This window comes from Malaclemys terrapin, chromosome 2 (genome assembly GCF_027887155.1).
Source record: "Malaclemys terrapin pileata isolate rMalTer1 chromosome 2, rMalTer1.hap1, whole genome shotgun sequence".
In the NCBI taxonomy this organism is placed as follows: Eukaryota; Metazoa; Chordata; order Testudines; family Emydidae; genus Malaclemys; species Malaclemys terrapin.
Genome location: NC_071506.1, coordinates 175,774,318 through 175,791,072, shown reverse-complemented (window position 1 = coordinate 175,791,072; position 16,755 = coordinate 175,774,318). Strand labels below are relative to the sequence as shown.

General features: G+C 40.2%; 1 protein-coding gene across 8 annotated transcripts in view; it reads left to right on the top strand.

Annotated features, from left to right (window-relative positions):
• LOC128831885 (poly(rC)-binding protein 3-like) overlaps positions 1-16,755 on the top strand; it is a 757,719-nt gene that overhangs the window by 673,138 nt on the left and 67,826 nt on the right. The gene's annotated exons all lie outside the window — the stretch shown is intronic.

Sequence of the window (16,755 nt, the reverse complement as noted above, 5' to 3'; positions counted from 1 at the left end):
CAATGTGATACCGCTCATGCTGAACTTAAGCATATATTTAATTCCATTCCTGTTCAGCACAGCACTTACGCACATGGTTAAGTGTGTACATCAGGGCCTCTAACAGGCCAATTCGGGGCCAGAGTGCCAATATCAGTGTTGTGACAGCTTCACAGTTCTATAGCTCAGGGACTGAGAGCAGTATCAAACCCCAGTTTCCAATACTTTGTTAGTCTCTTAATACAGAAGTGTGCTGCTATAAATTAAAACTTGTTTCTCAGGTTCTCACCCTGAGATCATGTTTATTGGCAACATTTGGCAAAACCAGCTTGTGTGTTTTCATGTTTGGGGAGCATCTGTACAGTGCTGGCCTCAGGCAGACATTTGCTCTCCTTTAGCAAGGAAACAGTGAAAATAGATATAGATTAAATATTTTTTGGAAATATCTCGCTCTTATATATAATGTTTCTTTTGATTTATAATGCATAAAAATACTTTCTTGGGCTCTAGGCATCTGTGTTATACATTAAGAATACAATTACATTAAAACAAAAAACAGCAGCTACTTCTCACCACCCCCTATACCAGAAAATAACTGATAGAGACATTCAAAACCCATAAAATATCCTCCTAACACAAATACCAGACTCTCTTATGCCCCCATATAAACTGGATTTATGTATGTGCAGGTCTGGATTTGTGTACAACACACACAAACTATATTAAAAGAATGTTAAGATTGCAAAGTCAAGCACTCAGAAGTTAGAAGATGGGAGAATTAAGGTTGCCTGTGCAATCTTAACTCAGCCCCTTTGTGCATATGCATTACGATACAGGTTTTAGTTACATGATCACATCCTATTTTTTCCACAGGATCCTTGCCTCCTTCAGTGCAAAGGATAGACCTGCTCTGGGGATGAATCAGGGTTGCACAGTGAAGGAGGCTGTTATCTGTAGGATCCTTGGCTCATATGTTGAGGAAGTTGGAAGACGTGTAGGAACTTAGGTAAGGGATTGCAGGAAGGGAAAGGATGGTCTCATGGTTAAGGCAGTTGAATGCTGCAGTGGAAAATTGGATCCTATCCCTACCCCTGCCACAGAGTTCCTATGTGATGTGGACAAGTAACTTGAACCAAACTTTTCACAGGCAATCACTAATGATTTTCTGGGTGCCTGACTTAAGATCCTGGGGCCTAATTTGCAGCAGTGCAGAGCGCTCACAGCTGTAACTGAAGTCAATGAGAGCAATACTTTGAACATATAAATTCTGTAAAATGCTTATAATGCTAGGTACTCTGAAAATTACCCAAAATTAGTAGATACTTTTGACTTTAATCTCTGTGCTTCAGTTCCCCATCTGTGCAATGGGGATAATAATATCTCCTCTCACTGAGCTGTTGGGGAAATAAATTAATTAGTGTATGTGAAGCAATCAGATACTGTAGCGATGAGCAGCATAGAAAAGCCCAGTAGGAAAGTAATAATTATGTCTTCAAATCAGGGTTTGAATAGTGCGCAATGAATAAGCGCAGGGCCACACATTAAAAAACAAGGTGAAGACAAAGAAGAATCAATTGCCTAGGGAGGTTGTGGAATCTCCGTAATTGGAGGTTTTTAAGAGCAGGCTGTCAGGGATGGTCTAGATAGTACTTAGTCCTGCCTTGAGTGCAAGGGAATGGACTAGAAGACCTTTCAAGGTCCTTTCCAGTCCTGCGATTCTATGATTCTATTAAAATATTAAGTAACTGTGGTCCACTCTATGTACTACATGATACAGGGGTCCTGTGGAAAAAATAGCATGTGGTTATGTAATTAAAGACTGTATCATGATGCATATGCAGAAGGGGGGCAAATTAAGGTTACATGGACAACCTTAGTTCTGGCATTTCCACACTTCTAAGTGCTTGAATTTACAACCTTAATAATTTTCTTTTTAGTTAGTTTGTGTAATTTTCTAGGCTTTTAAAATAAGAAAACGGAAGAACAGATGTTCTGTCATGTGATGTGATATATACCCACATGAATCATCAGCAGGGCTGGAACCTTTAGATCTACCACACTGACCTCTGACACTTGAGTTATCAGCGTAACTGGCAGCAATAGTAGGATGTTATTCTCTCTTTGGACCAGCACAAGAGGGGGATGAGACAGATTGCCGGTGGGTTTCAGAGATCTTTGCTGACAGCAGAAAAATGGTGAGACTCAGGAAACTTGGTTTCCATCCCAAGCTCTGGAGGGGAGTGTGCTCTAGTGGGCACAGACTCTTCTATTAATTCCCCTCAGATTCACTCACCTCCTTCCTGCCCCCATTCCACCCCAACACCACACTGGTTCCTATATCCAGTCTCTTTGTCCAGCCAATCCCAGTCAGTTTCTCATCTCCTGCCCTCTAGCTCTAGTCTGACCAGAGTCCTTATCCAAATCTACTTCTTTCCCTTCCTCCTGGTCAAGCGCATTCAAATCAGATGGCTTCCTCCTCTATGCAGCCTGGGTGACAACAAGGGGTCATTGAGGGTCCCTGAGAGACAGGCTCCCTGCTCTCAGCTCCAGTGTCTGGCCCAACTGTGGCCTGGAGCAGCCATGACAGGGAAAGTCCAGATTCAGCCATGAAGCCCTGGACTGGAAGGAAAATGCTCAGTAGCTCTCTGAGAAAGATGCAATGCACAGTCCCGACCTGTGACAGGCTGGAGCATCCTCAGTGAGGACAGTGTCTTCAGAAATCTTAGCTGTTAAAAATCAAAGTCTTTACTGAGCATGTGCTAAATGGTTTTTCAGAGATTTAAAACTTGGCCAAATGTGGGCAGATTTTTCACAGGGGCAGTAAAAGGCATATATCCCTGACACGAATGCCACCACCTGCCAAATTTCATTTCCCTTCTCCAAAGCATGTGGGCCCTAGGTCTCTTCAAAGAAAGGGTCACTAGCATTTTTTAGTAATGAACAAAACTACCTATTTTTCCCCTAGCCTTTTTCCTTAGAAGTCGCAGAACCACTTTGGCTGAAAATTTTCAGGAAGTTTCAGCCAAACTTGCACCTGGCATGTAAAATTTCAGCCCAAATGGTTTACGATTGGCAAAGTTATAAGCAACTGAAAATAGGGTCTTATAATGGGAAGTACAAGGCAAATGAATGATGTGTGTGATCCAGCACAGCACTTAAACACATGTTTAACTTCACGCCTGTGATTAGTCCCATTGGCTTCAGTTAAACTACTTTTGGCTTACGTGCATTTCTGCATCACGCCAGAAAGCTACACTGCTCTCAGAATCAAGCCGTTTATGTAACTCAATAAGTATCAGTCATTTTCAGGACTTTTTAGTTAAACTTTTTTTTTAAACTAGCATAAAGCAATCAGAAAGGAAATTAGAAGAAGTTAATTTTCTATGTTGAACGTAGTGAATTGGGTGCACAACTACAGTTAACAGTAAATGGGTGTTATGTATCTAATCTTCAATTAACATGTAGCCCTGAGAGTTTAAATTAAACCCATAAAAGCAAGGAAATTCAAAGTTAAAGTGGAAATATACCATACATCCTCAGTTAACAAGGCACAATGGGTGTACCCTTTACTACAGTATGCTCTAATAATGTGCCCTATTGCACCTGAGTATTGCAAAGAATGTATTAAATTAGAATTTATTTTTGTATATTAAACTCAGGCCCTCACATTTACTTTGATGTCATCTTTGTGATTTAAAAATGCTAATATCAATGTCAGAGTTATCATTCTGAGAGCTGTGAGTGGCTCTGAAATAGAGCAAGAAATATGCTTCCACACGGTTTCTTAAGATTTGCTGTGGTAATGGCATCACTGAAAATTGCTGCACTCTAATTAGCATTCCCAGACAAAACACTTAACATTTTTGTTAAGCATTCAAGTTGTAAATAAGGATTCATAACTTACAGGCAAAGGGGGAGAATTAAAGGACATTGTTAAAAATCATAGAATGTCCTGGTTTTCCAATTTTATTACTGAGTAAAATAAATATATTTTTTAAAGTTGAAATGTATGGAACTCCATCTTTAACTCTGTCCCTATAATTGTGTTACCTTCTGAACTCCTACATTAGGAGGTTAATATGCTTGTGACGTCTGCATTGTATTTCACAAATAGACATCTTACACTACACTTGTCTACACTTCACTAAGCGCTACAGCAGTGCAGTTAAGACGCTACCTGTACTGACAGGAGACCTTCTCCAGTCAGCATAGGTATTCCACCTCCCCAAGAGGCAGTAGCTATGTTGACAGGAGAAGCCCTCCAGTCAACATAGTGCTGTTTACACAACCCTGAGCGATGTAGTTATACTAATATACATTTGTAGTGTAGACCAAGGCTATGTAAGATTAATTAGCTCAGCTGTAAACCCTGGTGGCTTTGGACATTTTAAACACATATACTTGGGTAGTTTGCATATGGACTTTAAGTGGAGGATGACTTCTTTAACCATGTCCACTGCACCTTATGTAGCATAATACACACTGCTGAACTCCAAAGGGAAGATGTCCACAGACACCAGGAGGCTAACCATTTTGCAGCATAGAAGGTTAATATTGTAAAAACAAATTCCACTGGCTGGCATGAGGGAAGTAATGCTGTACAGAGAGCTGGTTACATCTTCAGTGTATGTATATGACATGTAAGAGATAGGGGAGGCCTGATTTTCATCTCATCACTAGATTAAATCAGAAAAAAATCCATTGAAGTCAGTGGAGTCACAGCAATGTGAAACCCCTCTGAGCAAGATCAGGACCAAGATGTTTCTACTGCAGTCTTATCAAGGGATGGTGAATCAGAGGACAGTCTCTGGTCTTTCATGGAAGTGGTTGTACGTGCCATATATTAAGGATGATACAAAGTAGAGGCATATAGAGCTTATATTGTCAGTGAGAAAGATTTTCTGTATTCAGGCATAAGGCTCATGTTCCATAAAGTTCAGCAGAGATGGAGCAGGGAAAATGGGGACAGAATTAAGGTTGTTTAGAATACCCTAACACTCCATTTCCCTATTTCAAATGTTTGAATTGTATATAGTTTTCAACTTTTGTTCTATAAAACTATGATGTTCTTTCAAGTTCCTCCCCCAATAAGGAGCCTGTGTATTCACAACTATAATTTTATCTTACCTACATTTTGTGTCTGGGAATTTCCTTAGTTTTTTTAAAAAATGTTTTTTGTTTCCACTTTTGTGAAGTATTGATGTGGTGTGAGCCCCCGCTGGAGTCCTTCCCCAGCTCACAAGCTGTGCCAGAATCCCCAGCCAGTTTATAAAATATCCCAGCGGCACCAGCTATGCCAGTTGCTAACTACTCCATTTCTTGGGGCTCTGCCATACTTGGATGCCCAATTTTTTCAATCTTCCCTCATAGGTCATGTTTTCTAGACCTTTAATCATTTTTGTTGCTCTTCTCTGGACTTTCTCCAATTTGTCCACATCTTTCCTTAAATATGGCTCCCAAACCTGCACATAAAACTCCGGTGGAGGCCTAATCAGTGCGGAGTAGAGCGGAAAAATTACTTCTTGTGTCTTGCTTACAACACTCCTGGTAATACATCCCAGAATGATGTTTGCTTTCTTTGCAACAGTGTTACACTGTTCATTCATACTTAGCTTGTGATCCACTATGACCCCCAGATCCCTTTCTGCAGTACTCCTTCCTAGGCAGTTACTTCCCATTTTGTATATATGCAGCTGATTATTCCTTCCTAAATGGAGTACTTTGCATTTTCCTTATTGAATTTTATCCTATTTTCTTCAGACCATTTCTCCAGTTTGTCCAAATCATTTTGACTTTTAATCCTATCCTCTAAAGCACTTGCAAGCCCTCCAGCTTGTTATCATCTGCAAACTTTGTAAGTGTATTTTCTATGTATTATCTAAATCATTGATGAAGATATTGAACAGAACTGGACCCAGAACTGATCACTTCAGGACCCCATTCAATATGCCCTTCCAGCTTTACTGTGAACCACTGATAACTACTCTCTAGGAATGGTTTTCCAACCAGTTATGCGCCCACCTTATAGTAGCTCCATCTAGGTTGTATTTCCCTAGTTCGTTTATGAGAAGGTCACACAAGACAGTATCAAAAGCCTTACTAAAATCAAGCTGTACCATATCTACCACTTCCCCCCTAGCCACAAGGCTTATTACCCTTTAAAAGAAAGTGATCAGGTTTGCTTGACAAATCCAGTCTGACTGCTGCTTATCACCTTACGATCTTCTAGGTGTTTGCAAACTGATTGCTTAATTATTTGCTCCATTATCTTTCCGGGTACTGAAGTTCCCCAGCCCAGCACCTTCCTATTCCCCAGATATCTTTTACCTCCCGCCCATCTGCCAGGGCTGCCAAATTTTGTGCAGCTCAATCTCCTACCCTTGCCGTTGCTTGGGGCTGGGTATATTGACCTTAAGCGGAAGTTTATGGTCATATACAAATTACTTGCAACTATGCCAAATAGTTGCATATTCACAAATAATTAGTATAAATGCAACACATGGAGCTACACAAATCTGGCAGCTATGTCAGTCATTCTCACAGAGTAGAATTACATTATCTGATGTGTAAAGAAACCTGAACTTGACAACAGACATTGTTACGGGGATGAGAGAGAAGAGAGAAAGAGAAATCCAGTGGGGTTTCGCAGCGTGTAGGTCAGTGCAGAATGCAACTTTGTGTAGGCCAGAGAGGTAGGAAGAGTGGAAAAGAGATAGCAAGGGAGGACTCTTTGGGCCTGAGTCTGATCTCACTTTGTCCAGTTTTACGAAGTGTAATTCCATTGAAATCAGTGGATTTATTTCTGATCTTAAACAGTGTGAGAGAAATCAGACCCATAGACAGACATTAATTGTATCTAACAAGTCTTTTATGGAGCGACAATAAATTCCCAGGTCATATATATATATTATAATAACTGCCACTATTCTTTCAAGTACTGTTAGCATAAGTTAAATTTCTCCCTGTTGCATCTCTTTTATTCCATTTTTCCTCATGCTCCTATTTATATGAAGCACATTCCCTCCATCCCCACCCCCTACAGAGAGAGATGACTCATTCAATTCACATACCATGTTTTACTCTCCCTTATATGTTCATGTAATTGCTTCTGGAGCCTGTTGTCATTGCTGTATCAACCACAGGGGCCCACTAAATAGCAGTGCTAGTGGGGAGCAAGGGAATAAATGAAGGAGCTGAATGTGAGTCTTCCACACTGCAGTTCTGCCAGGTTGAAATGCAGCCGTGTTTATAATGATAAGCAGTATTGATTAAGACACAGGTTATTTCCTGAGATTCATGACTAGCTGGGAAGCCTTGATAATGTATTTGCATGTGATGGGGGGCTGGGCTTACTGATAACATCACCTAGTGGTTAGGTTGCAGTGCCTCCCCCCATCTCCAGTGCCTACCTTTCCCCCCCCATCTCCAGTGCCTACCATCGGCAACTCCTCCAATAATGTGAAAGCCCGCCTTTTGGGGATGACGACTCGACTCTCCAGCAGAGTCACCAGTTTGATTCCCCCCATTTCAGAGTAACAAAATCTAAAGAGGTAGGAAGAATCCCATATCCTCACAACAGAAAGGGTCTTCAGCCCACCTCCGAACCTTTGTGCAGGGTTTAGCCTCACCTCAGGGCTCTCAGCATCTTTACCCTCTCCTCACTCCTGCAAGGAGGGGTGGGAAAGGAGGAACATGCTCCTTTCCATAACACTGGGCACAGGGAGTTGGTAGGAGAGTCCAGTTCTTCCCATTCCACCCAGCTCTGGCCCTGGGCCCTATGAGAGGTAACAATATCAAGCACCCTCCAATGCCTTGAAACTGCTTCCCTGGGTCACTTCCACCGTTCACCTATCCTCAAAGTCTAACATAAGGCAGCAAAAATAAAAAGTAATTTGAACCTTCGGGGTCAGCTGGAAGCCCCTTCCTTGTAACGAGGGCTTCTGCAACACCCTTGTTCAGGAGCTGTCAACATAGGTCTGTCCTCCTACCCTGCCTGAGCTATCTGGCTCCCTTTTAAGATCCTTCCTCTAGCTGGAACATACTTTGTAGGTGCGGTGGGGCAGTCACCTGGGCCCAGAACTGCTTCTTAGCCTCTTCAGTCCTAGGGTACGTCTACACTACCTGCCGGATCGGCGGGTAGTCATCCAGCGGGTAGTGATCGATCTATCAGGGATCGATTTATCACGTCTAGTGTAGACGTGATAAAGCGATCTCCGATCGCTCTGCCGTCGACTCCTGTACTCCACCGTAGAGAGAGGCGGAAGCGGAGTCGACAGGGGAGCGGTGGCAGTCAACCCCGTGCCATGAGGACATGAGGTAAGTCGACCTAAGATACGTCGACTTCAGCTATGCTATTCTTGTAGCTGAAGTTGCGTAACTTAGGTCGATTCGTCTCCCTCTCCCCCCCGCCTCCCAGTGTAGACGAGGCCACATTGTAAAAAATTACTCTCTGCCAGGCTGAGCTTGGGATTTGGTTTATATTCATGCCTAAAATGAATAATCAGGAGAGAGTAGGGTTCTGCAGCCCTACTTATTAGTATCCTTGCTGGCCGTCTCAGCATGGAGACTAAAGTTTGAACGGGCCCAGAAATTAAATCACCTTTCCCCTCCTAAAGGTGGAACTTTCAGGCCAGGGCCAGGGTAGGATGGCAGTGTTATTGTTGCACTGCTATTACCCGTTCCTGTTTTGTAGATAAAGAGAGGACATCAGTTTCCATTACTGTCAAGATAGCACCTATCACCAGCATTAAATTAACATTTTTGGATAGGACTTATAGTATGCAAATATAGAGTGCATGTGCATGTGCCATCCCCAGCTGTCAGAGGCCTCAGTAGGCATCAACTGGATACATTGTTAAAGTGCCAAAAGAGCTGTTCCTTTTTGTGTGTGTCAAAAGTCAACTTTTCATAATTGCCCGTAAAATAGATTAGGGTAGGTTCTTTGGAGCTTTTGATATTTCGCTTTCATTTTCCTGTTCACATTTTGGAAAATTTGTATTCTCATGAATTTTGGAAGGCTGATTTTCTTGCCTAATGCCAACAGTAATGAGGTCAAGCACTGTGCAGTGTTGTAAAGGCTTTCCCATGCAGCTCTGCCAATACCCCGCAGAACTAGCTCTGTTCCAATTCTGAGCATCATGTGCCCAAACTAAAAGGACTCCAAGGAAGCATTTACACTGTACTGGAGAATTATTACATGACTTTAAAATGGTTTGGACTTGTACACAGCCAGTGTTAACAGGCTGTCTGAAACCCTGAAGATTCGCCATGAAGGGCTGAATTCAGATCCGTATGGCATCAGCAGAAGGGTGTTGGATTTCAGGAAAGCAATTTAGGGAGAGGTTTAAAAATCAAGTGTATAATGTGGAATAGGAGGAAATATTCAAATCTGCCAGTCCGGCACAAGGCTAAGGCAGCCTAAAAGACACTTTAATTAAGGCCCAGCAGGCTTCAATTCTTCTGTAAAAGAAGAATGTAAGAAACAAGAAGAGACTTGTGTGATTTCATAAGGGATTGCACAAAGATCTGAGGTGAAAAAGAAACCAAGCTATACTGGGAATAGCAAAGTGTGCAGGAAACCAAACAAGCATACAGGGAGTCAGTTAAAGCCTGCAGGAAAAAGTTAAAGATTGCAAAAATAAAAACCAGAAATGAATTAATACAAGCCAGATGGCGTGAGGAGAATAAGAAGAGCATTTACCAATAGAAAGGGGGTACAGGCAGGAAAGAAAAATTGGAGAGAAAGTAGACCTGTTGTTACTAAATAATATAGGTGAAGATAAGAACATAAGAATGGCCATACTGGGTCACACCAAGGGTCCATCCAGCCCAGCATCCTGTCTGCCGACAGTGACCATGCCAGGTGCCCCAGAGGGAGTGAACCTAACAGGCAATGATCAAGTGATCTCTCTCCTGCCATCCATCTCCACCCTCTGACAAACAGAGGCTAGGGACACTATTTCTTATCCATCCTGGCTAATAGCCATTAATGGACTTAACCTCCATGAATTTATCTAGTTCTCTTTTAAACCCTGTTACAGTCTTAGCCTTCACAACCTCCTCAGGCAAGGAGTTCCACAGGTTGACTGTGCGCTGTGTGAAGAAGAACTTCCTTTTATTTGTTTTAAACCTCCTGCCCATTAATTTCATTTGGTAGCCCCTAGTTCTTATATTATGGGAACAAGTAAATAACTTTTCCTTATTCACTTTCTCCACACCACTCATGATTTTATATACCTCTATCATATCCCCCCTTAGTCTCCTCTTTTCCAAGCTGAAAAGTCCTAGCCTCTTTAATCTCTCCTCATATGGGACCCGTTCCAAACCCCTAGTCATTTTAGTTGCCTTTCTCTGAACCTTTTCTAATGCCAGTATATCTTTTTTGAGATGAGGAGACCACATCTGTACACAGTATTCAAGATGTAGGCGTACCATGGATTTATATCAGGGCAATAAGATATTCTCTGTCCTATCCCTTTTTTAATGATTCCTAACATCCTGTTTGGTTTTTTTACTGCCGCTGCACACTGCGTGGACGTCTTCAGAGAACTATCCACAATGACGCCAAGATCTCTTTCCTGATTAGTTGTAGCTAAATTAGTCCCCATCATATTGTATGTATCGTTGGGGAAAGATTAGAACAACAGAAATGAGTTTGATTGCAACACGGTGACATTGTAGTCAAAAATATGAGTGCAGTTTTGGGCTGCATCTACAGAGTCATCTGGTCAATGGACAGGGAGGCAATAGGTACCTCTCTCTATGGCTCTGGCGAAAACATACCTGGAATATTGTACTCAGTTCTAGGTACTAGATCATGGTCAAGATGTTGGAAAATGGGAGGGAGCTCAAAGAAAAGCAAGAAAAAAATAGGTAGCTGAAGAGATTGGGAAGAGAAATGTAAAGAGCTAATAGCTTTGTTAAGTTATGATGAGGGAGAAAATAAGTTTGCAAATCTATGAAGAAAATAAACACCAAGAAGGGAATGTAATTTATTTTGAGTGGTACAAGGAATTAGAACTAGAAATAATAGGGTAAAATAATAAGTAATTGTAACAATAAAGGCTAAAGAAAAAGGAATTTTAGCCGAAACACTAGGGGAAACTGCCTGGCAGTGAGAGTTATTAGGCTCTGAAACAGTCTCCTAAGGGAAGTGTTGGAAGCACCATTGCTTGGAATATTTAAAACAAAGCTGGATAAAATACAAGCAAATGTACTATAGGGAACAATCCTCCATTAGCAGGGGGAAATATCTGATGATCTAACAGGGCTTTTCGATCTCTGATCTTTTGACGGGGTGAAACATTCCAACTCTATCCTCATAGTCACAGTATCAGTAAATTAGACAAGTGTACTTAGCAGCTACATTTTCAACTGTGTCTCAGTTTTTGGGTGCCCCCATTTAAATATCCTGGACCTTTTTAGTGGTGCTAAGCACCTGCAACAGCATTGATGTCAGCTAGAGTTGTGGGTGCTCAGCACCTCTGAAAAAAGAGACCTACCATGTCCCAGCAGGGCACACCTAACATCAATGGCCATCATTCTTCACAACAAAATTTTCTACAGTTGATTTTTTTTTCATTACTGTACTACTCACTCACACTTAAAGACACTAATACAAGCAAGATAAAAAACAGAGAGAACATCTCACTTTCATTCATTAACACCGCACAGTCTTGCCTTCATGGACTTTTTTTTTTTAACAACAATAATCTGGAGCCTCTTTTTCCACACATGTCTATATAATCTGTCCCTGACAGGTCTGTAAAACAAAATATCACCAGCTCCTCTGCTATCATGAAATAAATAACCTCCTCTAATTTTTATCCATTTCACATTAATATATAATGTAAAAGAAAGCGTCTTTGAGAGTTGACTTCTCAGCAAGTTAATCCAAGGAGGAAAAATGCCAATGTTCGTTCTGTACTTTCTATTTCTTGTGAACACTGACAAGGTATTTATGATTGATTGATAGTGCACTTAATTTCAGTGACAGCCCAGAGTCCCTTACTACTTTGCCAGTCTGACAAAAGGGAGTGATTCATTGGAAGAGTGTTAGCAATCAAGACATTTTCTTATTGTCAGTGGGTGCTGCACCTTCCAAAAAATAAACCACATGACAAAAATTTCTTGTATCTGGCAAGCATGGTATTCTGATCAGTCCACAGATACAATGAATTGATACAAGCAGAAGGCACTGTTTCCATTGCTACTGATTTCGTACAGTGGGTGGGCACAGGGACTGTCATCACTAGTACCACCAGCACTGGAAGGAAGATAGTAGAAGGTTGCAGTAGATAATTGTGGTGAAATTTTATACAAATTACTAGCCTGATAGCCAAATAGAAGTAGGATGTGTTATAAAAGCTTCTGCAACGCAAAAATATGGAATACGTAGTGTCTTCTCTTTCAGAATGGCCATAACGTAAGTGCCAGGCAGCTGTAGAAACTGATGAAGGTGCTCAAGCATATGCCTCACTTTTAGCACAGGAGCAGTCCCACTAAAGGCCTTGTTGAATTGGGGTCTTAAGTATCAGATGTTGAATACATAAACATGGATCACCAGTTACCCTGACTGACTCAGTCATTCGTTCTTTCAAGGTAGATGAACTGAGTTATGGAATATGTAATTTACTGTGTGTTTTTTTCAGGTACATTAATAGTTGGCTTTATACATGGCTTAATCCTGATGGTTTTGCTGGTGCAAAATTAATATCAAAGTGCAACAGTAGCTTCACCTGCGTAATAAGGGAATAAAGGCTTTAGGATGTTGCTTGTCGTTTGTCAAATGCTTTGGGATGAAAGCATCAATGTATGATATTATTGTGACTTTTAAAATGGTTTTCACGTCCATAAATGAATTTAGATTAAGGCTCCTGTCAGATTAGTGTTTCAACAACACTGTAAAGTTGGTAGCAGGATTTTATAACAGAATGATCACTGGTTTATTGTGAGGTTGGGGGAGGGCTGTTTTTTACTCCTGAGATTGATGGTGCTATAATGATTATTAAACTGGCAATATTTAGAAAAATGATGGAACTTCACACATCATGTTAGCAGTCTAAAGGTTACTCTTTATGCCAAGCTTTGTTACCATTTGTTAAGCTTCCTGGTTTTTTTTAACATGACTAATTTGTTTTCCTTGCTATGCGGAAGGCATAACTATTAGCTCATTAGAGAAATAGCTCTCTCTCTCTCATACCGTTTGACTAAGTGTTTCAGAAGCCCAGATTAGTCAATTGCACTGTCAAGATTTCTGTCAATCACTTGGATTGTAAGGAGTTGTTTTTTGTTTTAATTTTCTGTTGCATTAGCAATAGGGTGGCATAGGTAATGCGTTCTGTTTTGTGCTAAGACCCTGTGCCTCTGGATTGCTCATTTGGCATGGAACTCATCCCATATCTAATCCATCATGTGAATTAGGTGTGAAAATAATAGTGTGTGTCTACCTCTTAGCATTAAGTAAAACATTCCTCATTTTTAACATTGATTTTCCTTCTGTTGCCCACTGAAATTATGACTAAGTAATTGAAAATGTAAAAAACAATTTATCCATTATACTTTTCGTAGAACAAACCAATGGTTGACAACATTTTCCATTTTCTAGTAACATATGGCTTTATACAAGGTTTGCATCGTGTCATTTTTGTTACATTTTTAACTACTTAGATATAGCTTACTGGTGAGAAGCGTGGTCATAGGCACAATGTGAAATACTGTTGACACACTCTGGTCAATTGAGTGGGATTTTCCAAAGTGACTAGATATTTGGGGTGCCTCAGCATTTGGGGGCCCAATCTGAGATAACTTGAAAGGCCAGGTGCTCCACACTTTCTAAAAATCAGGCCACTTTGATGGGTTTCAAGATAGGCACCAAAAATCACAGGTCCTTTGGGAAAGTGTAGACATACGTATAAACACTGTTTCAGCTATACATTTTGAAAATCAGTGCATGGGGACTGATTGATTCAAAGAGAGCATAGGCCCACAAGACAGCCTTTTGCTTATTTATAGAAGAAAGAGGAAAAAAATAGTGGTTTAGGATATTTGATCTTATCACAGATAACGATTCAATTGATCAGTGAGAAGCAAATGTAATGCTGGTCTGAAAGAGCTGGGTATGTAGTTACAAAAGTTAGCTAATTTTTCAGAAAAGCAAAATGAATCTCACTATTTATGTATACTTCAGGGAGGAAATTCAGGAGGCCCAGGGGGTGGCATCTTTTCACTTTCAAACTTTTTTAGGTGTCAGAAACCGGAGCTGCCATTAGTAGGTAATATGCATGGCTGTGTGGAGTGCATCACCTGTAGCAGCCTGACACGCCACTTTCTATAGGAAATAGTCTCCATAGAGTAGCAGTAATAACTCACACAGGCCACACTGCTATGCACATTGATTCCACACCCCTATTACACTGCATTTAGTCCCTGACAGGCAGTCAAAGGGTGCCTTTTGAAGGGATTATGGAGTGTATTGGAGAAAAGTATACAGGTAAACACTCTACATCATGCCGTCCAAAAACTCTTCCCATGCACTAAGAATATTTGCTCCTGCTATTTCTGATTGATAGGAGTTTTAATATATGCTGTGCTATATTTTCCAATATGTTAATGAGTAGATAATAGGAAAGTAAATCAATCTGAAATTGACCATATGGAACAAATATATGTACTTAAGTATAGTTTATGTGGTGAGCACTGAAAAATATAATGCATCAAATTTTCAGAACATAAACATATACATGTACATTATAAGACATCTCAATCAGACACCAAACTGAAATCAATGGGAGTTGCACCCATTTACACCAGAGCTGAATTTGTCACCATGAGTCTAGGTATCATAATCAACTAACCACAGCATAATATGTTTCTGCAATAAATAAATTGTAGAAATGTTCTATTAAGGTAAAAAAAAAGTCATAAAAAATCACCTTGAGCAGAAAACAAAATAATGAAACTGTTGAAGTTTATATTATATATATATATAAAATATAAATAAAATATATTTATTATATCTAAATAATTTTAGATATTCCAGAAAGCACTAAACATTATTCTTAGTGACATAAGAATCTATATGAAACAAACATTGAGCTGTATAAGGAACCATTAAAAGTATGACAAACCAGAAAACCCAATATGAGACCCATTCTCCAAATTAGCTAAAGAACCCTCTGATTTCTATCTGAGAAAAAAGAAAGGCTTTCCCATCAGAATTAGAAATATATGCTGTTTCTGAACTTTATGTGAATTTAGCTTTGCTGGAGAGAGGACTGGTGCTGACAAACCTAGAGCTGTCAATTCATCCCTGAGAAAGAACTTTTTTTTTTTTTAAAAGAAGAACAGGAGTACTTGTGGCACCTTAGAGACTAACAAATTTATTAGAGCATAAGCTTTCGTGGACTACAGCCCACTTCTTCTACTCTGAAACCTTTTTTTTTTTACTTGCTTATATGGTCCAAAAAATATCTGGGAATTTAGGAACTTCATTATTAAACAGATTTTCTCCCTTTTTTCATACATAATCAGCCTCGTATAGTCCTTGTCAAGATGGGCTACTGGACTGCTAAACACTAAATAGTAATTTTTATGTATACATAGATATAGATTCATACACTCCTGAAGGTCTATATATATGTACAGATCATTAGATACACTCATGCAAGATACTTAACACTTAAGCTAACACAATAACTAGCAAAATAACACTTATATAAATATAGTAGCATGTAGGTCCACTCCACACAACATGTAAAATTGTAGTTCCACAGAGCACATAAGAAGCCCATCTGAATACAGGGGAATGAAGTAGAGTTTCCAAGCAGCTAACAGGAGGGGTAATAAAGAAGAAAACAAAACCAAGAGAGGTAAATTTTGAGAATAAGCCTGAGGAGTTCCAGGTTCAGAGCAGTCAGCATGGAGGCAGACTGGGGTCTTCAAGGCCTTGTTCATCAAGGCATTTCAGCATGTATGTAACTTTAAGCATGTGCGTATATCCCATCAACATGAATGGGATTTAAGCATATGTTGAAGCAGCTTGCTGAATTGGAGCTCCTCCACACACAGAACATCTGCAGCTGTCCTCAGTTTTGCAGATGTGGCTAGAAGAGCCACAAGCCCTGGCTGCTTCATTTTGTATGTGTTCCATTATTCATTGGAAAGAAAGAACTTCCACAAGGTCACTGCACCAGTCTTGAATTGTGGAGATGACTTTAGTAGCCTTTGGTCATAAAATGAGCCTTTTTCACGGGAAAAAGTAATGGATAGCCATTTCTTAAATCTACTCTGGTGGTTGTGATTCAGAACAAGTCAGGTGAAAATACTAGCTGCAGATCAGCTCTCCAGATCAGATTAATCATGTCTAACTCTTTTTAACCAGTGGAAGCTGATTTTGGAGACTAATCACAGAATATGAGTTAGCTTTTCCCTTAGCTGGTCTCACCTCCAACAGTTGTTTTTCACTCTTGGATCAAACCTGTGCAACTAGCACAATGCCCATGGTGTTCATTTTATGGTTATTAGCTTCCATTTTGCTTCCCTACTGCTTGTGTGTGCCTAGTTTAAAAAACGTTGATGTGATCAGAACTTCCACATCATTCTCCCATTGCATGTTTGAAGGTTTTTTTTCTGGACATTTTATACGACTCCACCTAGGATTTTAGTAACCCCGTTAGCCACCATCACAATGTCTAACAGCTGATTAGCAATCACTCGTTTGGGAAGCTCTCACTGGAGGGATTGAGAAGGACAGGCCAGCAGTTGTTTATACAATAA